At 42.5% G+C, this 14,259-nt stretch overlaps 1 long non-coding RNA gene across 1 annotated transcript in view; it reads left to right on the top strand.

Moving 5' to 3' along the window:
• The window catches only part of LOC147008473 (uncharacterized), a 47,898-nt gene extending 41,546 nt beyond the window's left edge, over nucleotides 1–6,352 (top strand). The window contains exons 3-4 of the long non-coding RNA XR_015053381.1: nucleotides 2,318–2,437; nucleotides 6,221–6,352. This is a non-coding gene — a long non-coding RNA (uncharacterized LOC147008473). The remainder of the gene's footprint in view (nucleotides 1–2,317; nucleotides 2,438–6,220) is intronic.
• The last annotated feature ends 7,907 nt before the right edge of the window (nucleotides 6,353–14,259 follow it).

Here is a 14,259-nt window from a genome sequence, read left to right as displayed (position 1 = left end):
GCCGTCGGTGCCGTAAATCATTCATTTGGTCCGGCGCGGCTTTGCTAACTTCCGCTCGGTTACGCCAGATCCAAGTCGGTGACAGCGACTCGGTTCGCACAAAGTCGGCCGAGGGTGTGGTTTCCCCGGTAGCTGGACTGCGTAGTTATTTTGGTATATTGGAGATGGAGACAATTAACCCTACGCCACGCGGTCGAAATATTGGCATCCACGGTCCGCTAAGGAACCCGTGACCTTCAGAGTTGTCCCATAGTCACGACCTAAATTCTGGGGTGTTCGGAGAAAACGACCCTACTGCTCCCCCTAGTGGTCGTTTATCGCCACTGAACCCCAGCCCACAACAATATCAGTTCACCAGAAAAATAATACTTTACCAGAGATACTCCTACTAAATAGTTCCAGTTTTTAAAACTGTTATAAGCTTTGATAACAACTGTTTTGTCATTCATTATCCCTCACATTCACTGTGATAAAGTGGCTGCCTGCTTGGAGTTGGTTCTTCGTCATCGAAACTGCTTTGGTAGAATTGATTATCCCATCAAAGTATTGTCATCGATGTGTACCGACAATTACATCTTATTTTTCTCGTCTCATAGATGAGTAAATTCCGAGCAACGTCAGAATCAACAAAGTGTATTCGCGGGTGGACATGAGGTGCAATTGAGTGACAGAAGTAAAGTAATGATGCAAATGTTGCAATCTGTAGACTTCAAGCTATAATGTTTTGGCCATGTTTTTGTTTTGTGTTACCTTTCTGGGTATTAATGCAAGAAAAATGTCTGATATTAATAGTTTGAGCCTTCCTCACATTGAGGTCATTTAAGTTTTTCACCAATTGCTGTGTGCTGGCTGTGTACATTTTACTGTAATGATTATGATTGGCTCCTCGAGTCGCTAATGTACCTTTCTCGTCTCAAAATCACAGATTTCTCTTTCTGAATTCTAGGACTTGTCAGATGTGAGTCACATCTAATTGGATTAATCTTCCCTTGTATATTTTGAGCACTGAGCTGGAAGGAAGTATCATCAGATTTCTGATTTGGTTTACACTGCAGGGTTGATTCTTGTGCTCTGGCAGATAAGTCTTTTGCCCTGAGCCTTGTCTGTGAATGTTATCTTCCCACCATGCACTTTTTACTTTCATCTTGCAGAAATTTCAATTCTTTCACTGACAGTGTGCTGCTGTGAGGCTATCAAATTCGTGAGATGCTCTCCACCTTAAAAAAGTGCACAAATAACTTCCTTGTATGACGGTCCATCAAGAAATGCTGCAGATTCCGTGGCTGGTTCTAATGTACCACATATATAACCACGATATGCGGTGTTTCAGAGAGTCCACTTTGACACTGTCTTGTGTGCTTGTTAACGCAGTAGTGCATTCTTTTTAGATATATGCGTATGATTTTTGTTAAAAATTGCCAATGATAAAGTGATTCCTATTGAGGAATTGCTGCTTAGTGAATTAAATTATTACTTCGCTATAAAAAAGAATGGATGAGAAAGCAAATAAATAAAAGGAATAAAATATCTTTCATAATAATGGTCATGCAAGAAAGCTGCAATATGTAGCTGATTTAGCGACACTGCTGTGCATAAAGCGTTGCTACACCTGTGTTATGGCCCTTAAATTGCACTGTTCGTCCATGATCCAGTGAAGTGATTTTGCTGGAATGTTTTGCTGGCCCTCCAGAGGAATGCAAAATCTGCTGTCCATGCTGGCAAAGGCACTGTCTCCTTTATATTCATGTTGTTGACATGATCATTATAGCCACTTGGGGTTCAGTCCTTAACCAAATCACCCAACTACAAATCTGCTAAGGAAACAAGAGCAACATTCAGATTGTTATAACTGAACTTAATATTATTTCCTGTATAAGGATAATCATTTTCACCAAAGCATGATGATAAAATTACACTGCACATCACAAGTATTCTCAAATCTGTAAGGTATCTTGATCTTATAGATTTTATATCTTCTAACTTCGAAGTCTTTCAAACTTCGATGGAAATATTTTACAACTATAATATTTAGATATGCTAAGCACATCTTTGCCTGTGATTATACACTTGTGAAGGCAGATACAACCAGGCTCAGACCCAAAGGTGTCAACAACACATGGTAGTGTCGATGAGGGTGTGTTGCCATCTGTGATCAGGTAAAAGTATCATCAGGTCTAGGATAGACTCTGTCCATTGTGCTGGTCATTTCAGAACTATACAGCAATGAAATAGAATTTTGCCTCTACTTTGGTTTCTTAATGGGCAGAAGCTTGCACTCTCTGTTTGCTTAGCTGCTGTGTATGTTTGCTCTATTAAGGAGGAGACATATAGTCAGCGGGAGGCCCTGCACTATGGCACCTACTTGGCCCACCATCCCCCACCTCGAGGCCTCATCACTACAAAGGAGAACAAGGAATGTTGGGGTTTCGGTTTTCACGTGAGTAAAAAAAAGTTGAGCAGACATGAAGTGGGTGAAGGTGGGAATAATAGTGCCACTGCTGTGCTATATGTGCAGGGTGCTCTGTATAGCAAAACAACAGCACTTCTTTGAACCTCCTGTCTGCTTGTTTCAAGGCTTCTGAGATGTTTGGCTCACTGACTTGACAATATATATGATTCAATGTGAGATCTTTCTTCTGAACTTCGGACCTGGATGAGGCTTGCCATCCAGCACAAGGCCCACACAAAACAATGACATGTTTTAACAACCTGGATCCACATTTGCCTGCAAACCAGCTCTTTTCCTTATATGCAGATTCCCACTGCATTAGGGAAGTGAAGGCTTCATATATATATATATATATATATATATATATATATATATATATATATATATATATATATATATATATATATATATATATATATATATATATATATATATATATATATATATATATATATATATATATATATATATATATATGACTATATATATGACTATATATATGACTATATATATGACTATATATATGACTATATATATATATATATATATATATATATATATATATATATATATATATATATATATGACTATATATATGACTATATATATGACTATATATATGACTATATATATATATATATATATATATATATATATATATATATATATATATATATATATATATATATGTATATATATATATATATATATCTACTGAATCCACTGGGCCTTAGAAGCAAACTATGGTCAGGCATATGGCAGGATGTACCATATAATAAGGCATGCTCCCCGATGCACCATTGGTATTTATCATTATCACGGAGACTGAGATTATCCCTGATTCTGCAACCATAATAATTTAGCATCTTCAACAAAGCTAGCAGCAAGGACACAAAGGCTTTGATGAAAAAGTTGCTTGTGTGTTGTCTTACACGTTTTTCTTCTATGTTGAATGTGTAAGATTTCATTGTGTGTAGAGAATAGTTTTTCCAAATTTAAGACAAAAGGAATGTACATGCTGAATTGGTGAAAAGCATAGAAGTGGAGTACATAATAAATGGTTGATTGCATACGTCATATGTAAATGAGCTCATCAGCTGTTTTGGGAGTGAAATTTGTGTGCGTAGTTAATGATAAAATCAGTTTGATTTTGCAATCCTTGGAATTCATTTGACCCATGAATCGTATGCATCCTTAGTTTGAAAGGTTTCATGATGTAATGTAGAATGGTGATCGTGACTGCAGGGAAGGGTAATCTGCTTGGCTTCTTCCTCCTGGTTTGATATGGCAAAAGAGCCTTTAAAGTTCAGGAAAATAACAGGTGATATCCAAGAAGGTCAATTGAACTCTGGAATCTAGGTGATCCCTTGCATACACAATGCACTTATCATACCTATGGTATTTCTATACCCCAGCATTTCTACTTGCACGCGGTAATGTAAATTATGCCACTGACCCTAAGCCAGCAATTTGGTTGGGGTTTCAGGACATAATAGCCTGGTATTGGCTTAGTGGTTAGGGTGGTGGCTTGGGATCCTAGGGTCCTGAGTTCAAGCCCCGTTGGCCGCTGAATTAAAATACACCAGGAGGTTGACTCAGCCTGGCATCCTTCCGAGGTTGGCAAAATGAGTACCAGTGTACTGGTAAGGGGGACACTGCATCAGCGGCATAGCCGCGTCCCAACCAATGATGCAACCAGCAGCCACAGGCTGCACTCGATAGAGATTGTGAGGACATAATGATCTACATTGTTTTGAAAAGACTTTGTGAATTCTGTAACAACCATGACTAAAGGTTTTCAACTGACAATATCCTTATCTGAAAGACAGCATTGTTCAATATAGTTGCTTTTGTGGGTAGTGCACCAGAGAAGAATGTTTATTTACACTCCATCTGGAGTTCAAGGGTTCTGTGAAATAAAAACAGAACCTCTCTCTTTCTGTTTTTGGACCGATATCTCCTTGGATATTGGTCCTCACATCCCAGGAATAGTTCCATTGTCCAAGACCATCCCAACAACTCTATGTATTGAGCCTACTATGCTGAGTTGGATGGATGTAAAAGAAGGAAGCTCCGCAAAAGTTGGGCAATCCATGCTACTTAGATTTGATCAACATATGGCTTGGAAATAGAACTCCAACTTCAAGTTCTTGGTGAGATGTTTTCCTGAGTTGGAGGGGTGTTTTTTTGGAGGTGATTTGAATTGCCAAGTTGGTGATTATCAAGTACTACATGGTGTGTATGATTATAAGATCAGAAATGACGAGGTGGTAAAACTAAAAGATGGAGGACCATAAGGTAGAAGCAGTGATGGAAGAATATACCAAGAGGAAATCACACAGAAGAAAAAGGCATTTAAGGATTGGCAAGATACCAGACAGGGTGATAGCAAGGGAAGGTACAGGGAGAAAGACAAAGAATAAGAAAGCAGTGGTAAAACTGGGGGAGGAGAGTGTGCGATATGTGAATTTGTACTTGAAAGGTAAAAATATTATTCATAAGGTGGCTAATAGCAAATAAAGTGCAAGAAGGGATATTGGGGACATTCAGCAAAAAAAGCAGGAGGGGTGCAGATTTTTAGTGAGAATGACAATCCTAGTAGATAGACAAAGGCATTCAAGGCTGTGAGCAGTTCTGATTTTTCAGGAAAATACTCAGAACGGCAGAGAATGCTCTGTCTACAGATGGCTTGGAGAATAGTTTGCAACGTGGTTGGCTCAGGAGAGGTCATGGCAAAGGTAAGGTCAAGAAGTTCAAGTGACTGAACCTCTTTGAGTATGTGGATGACTAATAAAATAAATATGTAGCTTCACATGACTATTCTTCAAGAGAAACAGGGTGAGATTGTGTCATTTGCCAGGATTTAATGACATGTTCCATTTGTCAAAACAGCACCTAATCAATTCCAGATGAGCAGAAAGTGACAAAGCTGCAGTCGACCTTTCAGTGAGAGGTGTAATGTGGAGTCATCTACAAAAAGGAAGAGAAGGTTGTCCAGAGCATCAGAGAGGTCATTATGGAAAAAAAAAGAATGTAAAGCTGAAGACACTGCTTTTGGTACTCCAGCCTCCACTGGGAGAGGAGAGGAAAGAATCCTGTTGATAGCAACATGGTGACTGCATGAGTGGAGAAGTCAGGAAACCAGGGTAGGATTTAGGCATGGGCAAGCTGGGCAGTTGCCCAGGGGCCTCCACAACCAGGGGGCCTCCACATATTTTATGAAAAACAAAAATTGTAAGGAAAAATGTATTTGACTCTTGCTGAGCATTGAATGTGACATTCTCAGAGAGATTGACTTTGACAAATTGATCCAAGACTTTGCAAGGGTCAAGTCTCGTAAAGTGCCTGGTGGTCTCATCAGTGTTCTGTAAATATAGGTATTAGGTACTGTACTAGATTGTAGATTCTATGATTGATCATGATTGACCTGCTTGCTTATTCGCTACACTATTCAGATTCTTTATACTTGAAACATGGGAACTTCCAACTTCGTAGATTCTTATAGTTTGAACATGATGTTTAAAGATGTGCCTGCTTGCTTATTCAAATTCTTTATGCTTGAAACATAGGAACTTCGCTGATTCTTATAATCTTATAGATTGATCATGTGCTTGCTTATTCAGATTCTTTATACTTGAAACATAGGAACTAGATTCTGACATGTATATAGATTGATCATGATGTTTATAGATGAACATTTTTATTCAGATTCTTTGTTCTTGAAAAATATACTTTATGGATGACTGAAAATATGTCTTGTCACCTTTTTAGTATTGTAAGGTACGGTCGGCCTCCACTACTGAAGGCTGCCCAGGGGCCATCACATGTCTATATCCAGCCCTGCAGGAAACAAAGCATGAAGGTGGCATTGTATGCCACAAGCAAACTAGGTAAGCAGAGCAGAATGTCAGAATATGTTGAATGCCATATGTATATATATATATATATATATATATATATATATATATATATATATATATATATATATATATATATATATATATATATATATACATATATATATATATATATATATACATATATATATATACATATATATATATATATATATATATATATATATATATATATATATATACATATATATATATATATATATATATACATATATATATATATATATATATATATATATATATATATATATATATATATATATATATAGTGGTTCTGCAAAATCGCATGCCTCTAAGGCAATGCCACACAACATACAGTGATCCCCAGGCAGTTATTTCATTTGTCTTTGTGCAGTTAGACCTCCCCTCATCCCTCATGTCTAGTGGGTTAATGGGACGAAGTGCATTGCGTGGTTCTCCAAGTTAGGTCTATTTACTATCTCTATCTCCAATTCTGATTTGTACTCCAACCCTGTCCTTTTCAGCCATGGTACAAAACAAGCAAGCAAGCACATATGCCATTCAAAATGTGATTAATAAGCACACATGCCCATGGCTCAGAACCACCACACTCCCTCCACTACACACTACACAACCTGTGCATGGGCATTGTGTGCCATTATTTCGTTCAAATCTGTGCGCCAATTCCCAACCGGCATCTTACCTTACTTCACACCTCGCTGACCACACCTCACCACTTCGACCACAAATGCCTCCCGTACACGGGAAAAAATATTCCAGCCCCCTACCCCTCCCCCATACCACTGCATCGCTTCAATTCGCCACTCTATATGGAGGAGTACTGCATGACTCGAGCTTTCCTCGGGGCCGCGCGATGCTTCGCCAAGCAATAGACGTCAATAGCTCGACCGTATCTCACCGGGGACGTCCCTGGTGAGCACGCGGAATTGACACAACCCTCATGCAGTCGCCAGACCATGGCAAGACAGGGCCAGTGAGGAGGGTTGCGTGAAGGGCAATCTGGGAGTTTGGTGTTTGGCTCGGCTGTGCATTTTGGATTATGAGAGCGGGCCCGTGAGTGGCGGGGAAAGTCTGTTGCGATTCGACATTCTGACTGCACTCTGAGCACGTTCAGGACCGGAGTGCCGGCTCAGGGAGCATACCCTATGTTGAGTCAGGAGCTTCGACCCATGCCAAAGTGGGTGGGCAGCTGAGACAATTTCCGGTCACGGAGCCTGGCAGGGCATGGCTCAGGCCGGTGTGGCCCAATAGAGAAGCAGGATTCGGGTCACTGCACGTCACTTTGGGTCATCACCCCACCCTTCGGCCAAAGCTTATAAAAGGGGGAGAACGGAGCTGTTAGCTCTCTTGTCTTCATTGCCTTCTCTTCTCTTCTCTTGTCTTCGTTGCCTCTTCTTCGCTGCTTCCTCTTTGCTGGCTCTTTGCTCGCCCTCTCGTTATTGGTGTGTGATTGCCAGGATGTGCTTCTTCTTGAGAGCCTGATCTGGGGCGACTGCCGAGACTCCCTGCCATGCTGTTGACATTCCACCACCCCTGTGCAGCCAGACTGACCAGTGCGGAGCGCACGTTGCCACGAGCCCCAGCAAAATGATTAAGCAGGAGATAATGCGCCACATCACGAGGTGTGAATGCTCAGTCAGAGCGTCCCATGGAGATACATGCTACACAAGCAGACCTTTTCACGGCTAGGTTAGGGATCTTTCACCTCACGCATCTATTCTCCTCTATCCACCTCTCTATCCCGTCTTCTTTAGATGCACAAAGAACATCATTACTGACTCGCAATCCCATTTTCCTCTGGCACAACACCACACCCCCCATATTTCATGATAAAACACCTCCCACTCCCACACCGAAGACACCACCAGTATTCCTCCCACCTACCTCTCCCAAGGCATTCTGGGTTGCATTGGTCTGCCTACCACACCAGGTATTGAGAGGTCGCTGAGCCTCATCTACTCTCTTTCTCTCTGGGCTATATATAATCTTCCTCGGGTGTGTGTGTGTGTGTGTGTGTGTGTGTGTGTGTGTGTGTGTGTGTGTGTGTGTGTGTGTGTGTGTGTGTGTGTGTGTGTGTGTGTGTGTGTGTGTGTGTGTGTGTATGATGGTGCTTGTCCTAGTATAAATTAATATTGTAGAAGATATAAATGGATAAGTTTGCTCTGTCTGTTTTTGTAAGATTGCTTGACTTTTGCCACACCCCAAAAATTCCTTGCTATCCTCTGCTGTACATATAAATAATCTCAATTCTCTGTGCCATATACTTTTCCTCATCATTATAAAAAAAATGCATGTATAGAAATGTTCCCAGCTCGTTTTTGTATTTTCCTCCATTGGTCTAGCATGGTTCGCACTCTAGTCTAGTTGGGATGTTATAGCACAACGACTCCTCTGTGAGAGGTTAACTTGCTTTCCCAGCATGGTATGCCTCTAACATCTGCCTCCAGCCAAAATATTGACACTATTCCATAAGGGAGTGTGACCATCCCTTCAACCATGTTTGGCAATTGCAAATATTTCAGGATGGTTGCATTGAAAGGCCTTATGATGCTCTCTGATGCATTGGCCCAATGTCCTTCTGATCTCTTGGACCACACATTTGGCTCTGCAAATGCAAAGCACCTAAATGACCACACCTGCTTGCTCATTCTTGGCTAATTTGTCTTTGACTTGGTCAATGCCTGTCTCATGGTGTGTACAGTTCAGAAATTTATTCTCATCCCTACTGACTTCAACACCCTGCCAATTCTTTGGTACTCCTTGCATGAAAGGTAGCACACAGAAACATTTTGGTTCTTCCTCTGTTGTGTCCCAATTTCCCAAGGCTGGCAAGACCATTTTAACTTTTGGGGCACACTTTTTCGGGGCACACATTTATAAGATTGAACATAGGAACATCAGCAACCATGCCAATGTGAATGGCCTCTCCCGACTACCATTAGAGAAGGATTATCAGGTTAATCCTGGGATGTAAGACCTACATTGCTTGCAGCAGGATAGGGTGGGCTTATTTTGAGGCCCACCCATTATATCCTTCGGAGTGTGGATGGCATAGCACAGGGTTGAAGTACTGGTCAGAGTGTACAAATGTACTGCTAAGGGATGAAAATAATTTGAACAGAAACAATTTCCCCTAGTTCTAAGCTCAAAGTCATGAGATCACCATTAACCAGGGATGCATATAATGTAGGGCTGCAGAGTCGTAGTACCAGAAATTTTAAAGGTATGACTCCTTGAGGAATTACATGTAGATCACATTGGTGTGGTAAAGATTTAGATTATGGCAAGAAGCTATGCTTGGTGGCCAGACATGGACCACCAGATTGAAGAAATGGCCAAGGAGTGCAGGTGTCCGCAGAACTCCGAGGAACTGTCCGCAGAACTCCGAGATAGAATTATAAGGAGGCATAGATCTGGGGAAGGGAATAAAACAATTTCTAGAGTGTCAGAAGTTCACAAGATCGCAGTGAGCTCCATCATTGGGATATGGAAAGAAAATGGAACTACCCAGACTTCCTAGAGCTGGCTGTCTGACCAAACTGAGCAACTGGGCAAGAAGGATCTTAGCCAGGGAGGTGACCAAGAACCCAATGACCACTCCAACCAAACTACATAGTTCCTTCGCTGAGATTGGAGAACCTGCCAGAAGGACAACAGTCTCTGCAGCACTTCACAAATCTAGGTTTTAAGGGAAAATGGCCAGACAGAAGCCACTCCTGAGAAAAAGGCACATGACAGCATGCCTTGAGTTTGTAAAGAGGCAGGTGAAAGACTCTTAGAGCATGAGGCAAACGATTATGTGGTCTGATGAGAAGAAAATTGAACTCTTTGGCCTGAATGCAAAGTGCTACGTCTGGGGGAAACAGTGCACCTCATCACCCATCTAGCACCATCCCTACCATGAAGCATGGTGATGGCAGCATCACGTTATGGAGGTGCTTTTTCACCAGCAGAGACTGGAAGACTTGTAAGGAGGGAAAAAATGAATGGAGCCAAAGATATGCAAATCGTTGAGGAGAACCTGCTTCAGAGTGCAACAGACCATAGACTATGGCGAAGGTTTACTTTCCAACAGAACAGTGACCCCAAGCATACAGCCAAACCAACACTGGAATGGCATAACAACAAGAACGTGAAAGTCCTTGAGTGGCCCAGCCAAAGCCGAGACTTGATTCCCATTGAGAATGTATGGAAAGACTTGAAGGTTGCTCTTCACTGACACTTCCCATCCAACTTGATAGAGCTTGAGCAAATCTGCAAGGAAGAATGTGAGAAAGTCCCCAAATCCAGATGTGCAAAGCTGATAAAGACATACCCAAGAAGACTCGAAGCTGTAATCACTGCCAAAATTCCTTTTTATGAAGGTACTGAAAATATTCAGTACCTTCATAAAGAGGATTGCAATCAGACACATCAAATCAGCCCCCAAAAATTTGCTTGCTTCGACACAAATAAGTGTGCCCCATGTTGGCTGAATACAAATTTAAATTAGATAATTCATTATTTGGTTTTCTTCTATATCTATAAAAGTTTTCATAAACTTTGTTTTCACTTTGTCATTATGGAGAACTTTGTGTGGATGTGTGACAAAAAATCTCAATTTAATCCATTTTAAATTCAGGCTGAAACACAACAAAATATGAATAAGTCAAGTGGTGTGAATATTATCTGAAGGCAATGTGTGAAGGACACGACATCACTAAAGATAAGTTCTGTCACACACACACACAACATTTGCTCACAATGGAATTCCAGAGCAACAAGTCAATGACAATCCTCCCAATTTTGTGAGCAACATTTAGTATCTTCAAGTGGAATACAATCAGACACATCAAATCAGCCCCATATAATTTGCTTGCTTCTACACAAATCAGTGTCCCCCATGTTGGCTGGAGACATTGCATTGCCATCCCATCCATCCATCCATAGGGACCATACTCTGTGCAGAGCGTTGGTGCTGCCTAAGCAGTCACATTGGCTATTGGACACAACCCTGAACAGTCCGCCACTCCGACACAGGATACCAGCGAGCTGTCATTCATTTTGCCGACCTCGGAAGGATAATAGGGAGTCAATCCCACTTGGTATTAATTCAACAGCCAAGTGGGATTTGAACCCAAGATCCTAGGACCCCAAGCCCACCAACCTAGCCATTAAGCCAACACCAGGCATGCATTGCCATGGTAACACATTTAACTAGAATGGTACTCCCTTGAGCACATATCTCCGCCATGCTGAACAGTTTACGTTTTGTATCCCAATGATTGGCAAGATCTTTTTTTTTTTTTTTTTTTTTTTTTTTTTGTATACCTTGGTCGAGGCTTGTATGAGAGCTAACACACAACTCACAGCAAGGAGGCATGAGACAAGAGGGGCGGGAGTGGAAGGGACAAAACATTGGGGAACAGACACAGGTGAACTGTGGAAGGGGGAGGGATGGGGATGGGACGGGGAACATGGCGAGGGGAAGATGGACATTACAGGGACTTTCAGGAAGGAAAGCAGGAGAATTGAAGGAAGTGGGCTTGGGTGGATTATCGGGGGTAGAAAAGATCGAGGATTTGGATGGGGGAAGATAAGAGGTGGTGGTGAACAGCTGTTTTGAAAGCCTGGAGGGAAGAATGGGAAAGAATAGAGTGAGGAAGTTTATTCCAAAGGCAGGAAAAAAGAGGAATGAAAGAAGGAAGATGAGCAGTGATTCATGATTTTGGTAGTTTTACCAGAAGGGGGTTGTTGGCGGACCTTGAGCGCCCTGTGGAAATGTGGTTGGGACAAATCGCAGAGAGAGCAGGGGGGGAAAGGCTGGAGAGGAGTCGGTAGAAGACAGAAAGACCACCGACCAACCTGCGGTGATTGAGTGAGAGGCCCAAAGACTCAGCTTCATTGCGGGAGATGCCAATGATCTTAAATGCCCTGGTTTCGACAGCGTGAAGTCGAGAAAGGTGGGAAGCAGGAGCACCAGCCCAGAGGGGAGAGCAGTACTCCATCAGGCTACGGACAAAAGCTTTGTAAGTGGTCAGGAGCTCAAGAGGGCCGAGGAAGGACTTTGCACGACGGAGGATTCCCAGTCGGCAACTGGCTTTTGAGGCAAGGTTGGAAATGTGACTTTCCCAGGAAAGGTCATGGCAGATAGTGAGACCCAGAAGCTTGAAAGAAAAGACTTCTTCCAGAGGATTGTTGAGAAAGTGGATGGGGGGGTTTTGTAAACGGTCCTTTCGAAGAGACATAGTGAGAGTGTGAGATTTGTCTGGATTGAAAGACATGTTCCACGTGTTGGACCAGTTTGTGATTTTATCCAGATCTGCAGTGAGCGAAGAAGCTGCTGCTTGCCGGTCTGAGGGATGACAGATGACAGATGACAGGGATGACAGATGACAGAGGCAGAGGGTGGAGTCATCGGCAAAGAGAAATAGAGGATTTTCCAGAGAGTCTGAGAGATCATTGATGAAAACCAGAAAAAGAACAGGGCCCAGAACGCTACCTTGAGGAACTCCAGCCTGCACAGGAAGAGTGGATGAAAGAACTCCATTTAGGGCCACACGTTGACTGTGACAGGAGAGGAAGTCTGCGAGCCATGAGTGGAGATGGCCTTGAATACCATGGGAAGAGAGTTTGGTGAGTAGGGCAGGGTGCCAGACTGTGTCAAAAGCACGCGATATGTCCAGGGATACGGCTCGGATTTCCTGTCTGGCATTGAGGACCTCCATCCATTGATGGGAGAGCAGTAGCAGCATATCTAGGGTAGAGTGACCTGGTCTGAAACCAAATTGATGATTGGAAATCAAGCCATTGGAGAAGAGGAAGGATTTCATGTCTGAAGCGATGATGGATTCCATAACCTTGCTGATGATTGGGAGAAGGCTGATTGGTCTATAGTTACAGGGATCTGTTTTTGCACCTTTTTATGCAGGGCAGTGATGTTAGCAGATTTCCAAGCAGATGGCAGATGACCTTGGGAAAATGAGAGGGTGAATAGAACAGAGAGAGGGTGAGCAAGAGCAGAAGAGCAGGCTTTGAGGACACGTGGGCTGATGCCGTCTGGACCGGTTGCAGAATCTGACTCGAGGTTTGAAAGCAAGCTCTCCACCTTGTCAGGAGAAAAGGATACAGAGTCCAGGGACAGTTGGGTGCGACTGGGTAAAGTGGGTAGAGATAGTGATGGGTTTGGGACACAAGATTTAGCTGCAAACACCGAGTTTAGACATTCAGCTTTATCACGTGTGGAATCAGCAGTGCGGCCATTTGAGGTAAGGGAGGGGATGGAGGGGGAACATACACCAGAAACAGATTTGATTAAACGCCACCAGGATTTTGAGGAGGGAGAGAGGTTTGAGAGTTCAGACTTGAGATGAGAAAGCTGTTGTTTTCTGGCTCTCCTGAGGGTAGATACACACTTGTTCTGAGCTTTGTGGAAAGAACTGAGATTGCCCTCAGTTGGGTTTGCTTTCCATGAGGCAAAGGCAAGTTGTTTCAGGACAACTGCCTCGCCACAAGCTTCAGTAAACCAAGGGCGGGAGGAAGGGTAAGACAACTGAACACGAGAGGGGATAAATCTGTGCATGAGGGAGAGCAAGTTTCTTTGAAAGAATTCCCAGGATGAGTTGATGTTGGAGAAAGTAGTGATAGGAGACCAGTCTGTAAGTTTGATGGCTGCTCGGAGACCCTGCCAGTCGGCTTGAGTGAAATGCCAGACTCGACGGCAGTGAGGTGGTTCTCTGATAACAGCCAGAGAGATGTCCACTTTAACAAGGACGTGGTCAGAAGAACCAATTGGAGCGAAGGAAGAGCAGCAGATATTGTCAGGGAAATTTGTCAAAATCAGATCCAGAAGAGATGGAGTACCATTGGTTGAGATCCGGGTCGGGAAGTTGACCGATTGAGTCAGTCCCAATGAGTCACAGAAAGCTTTTG

Source organism: Eptatretus burgeri, chromosome 18 (genome assembly GCF_056783735.1).
Source record: "Eptatretus burgeri isolate ZD-2024b chromosome 18, Ebu_testis_v1, whole genome shotgun sequence".
Taxonomy (NCBI): Eukaryota; Metazoa; Chordata; class Myxini; order Myxiniformes; family Myxinidae; genus Eptatretus; species Eptatretus burgeri.
This window is presented reverse-complemented; position numbering and strand designations above follow the sequence as displayed.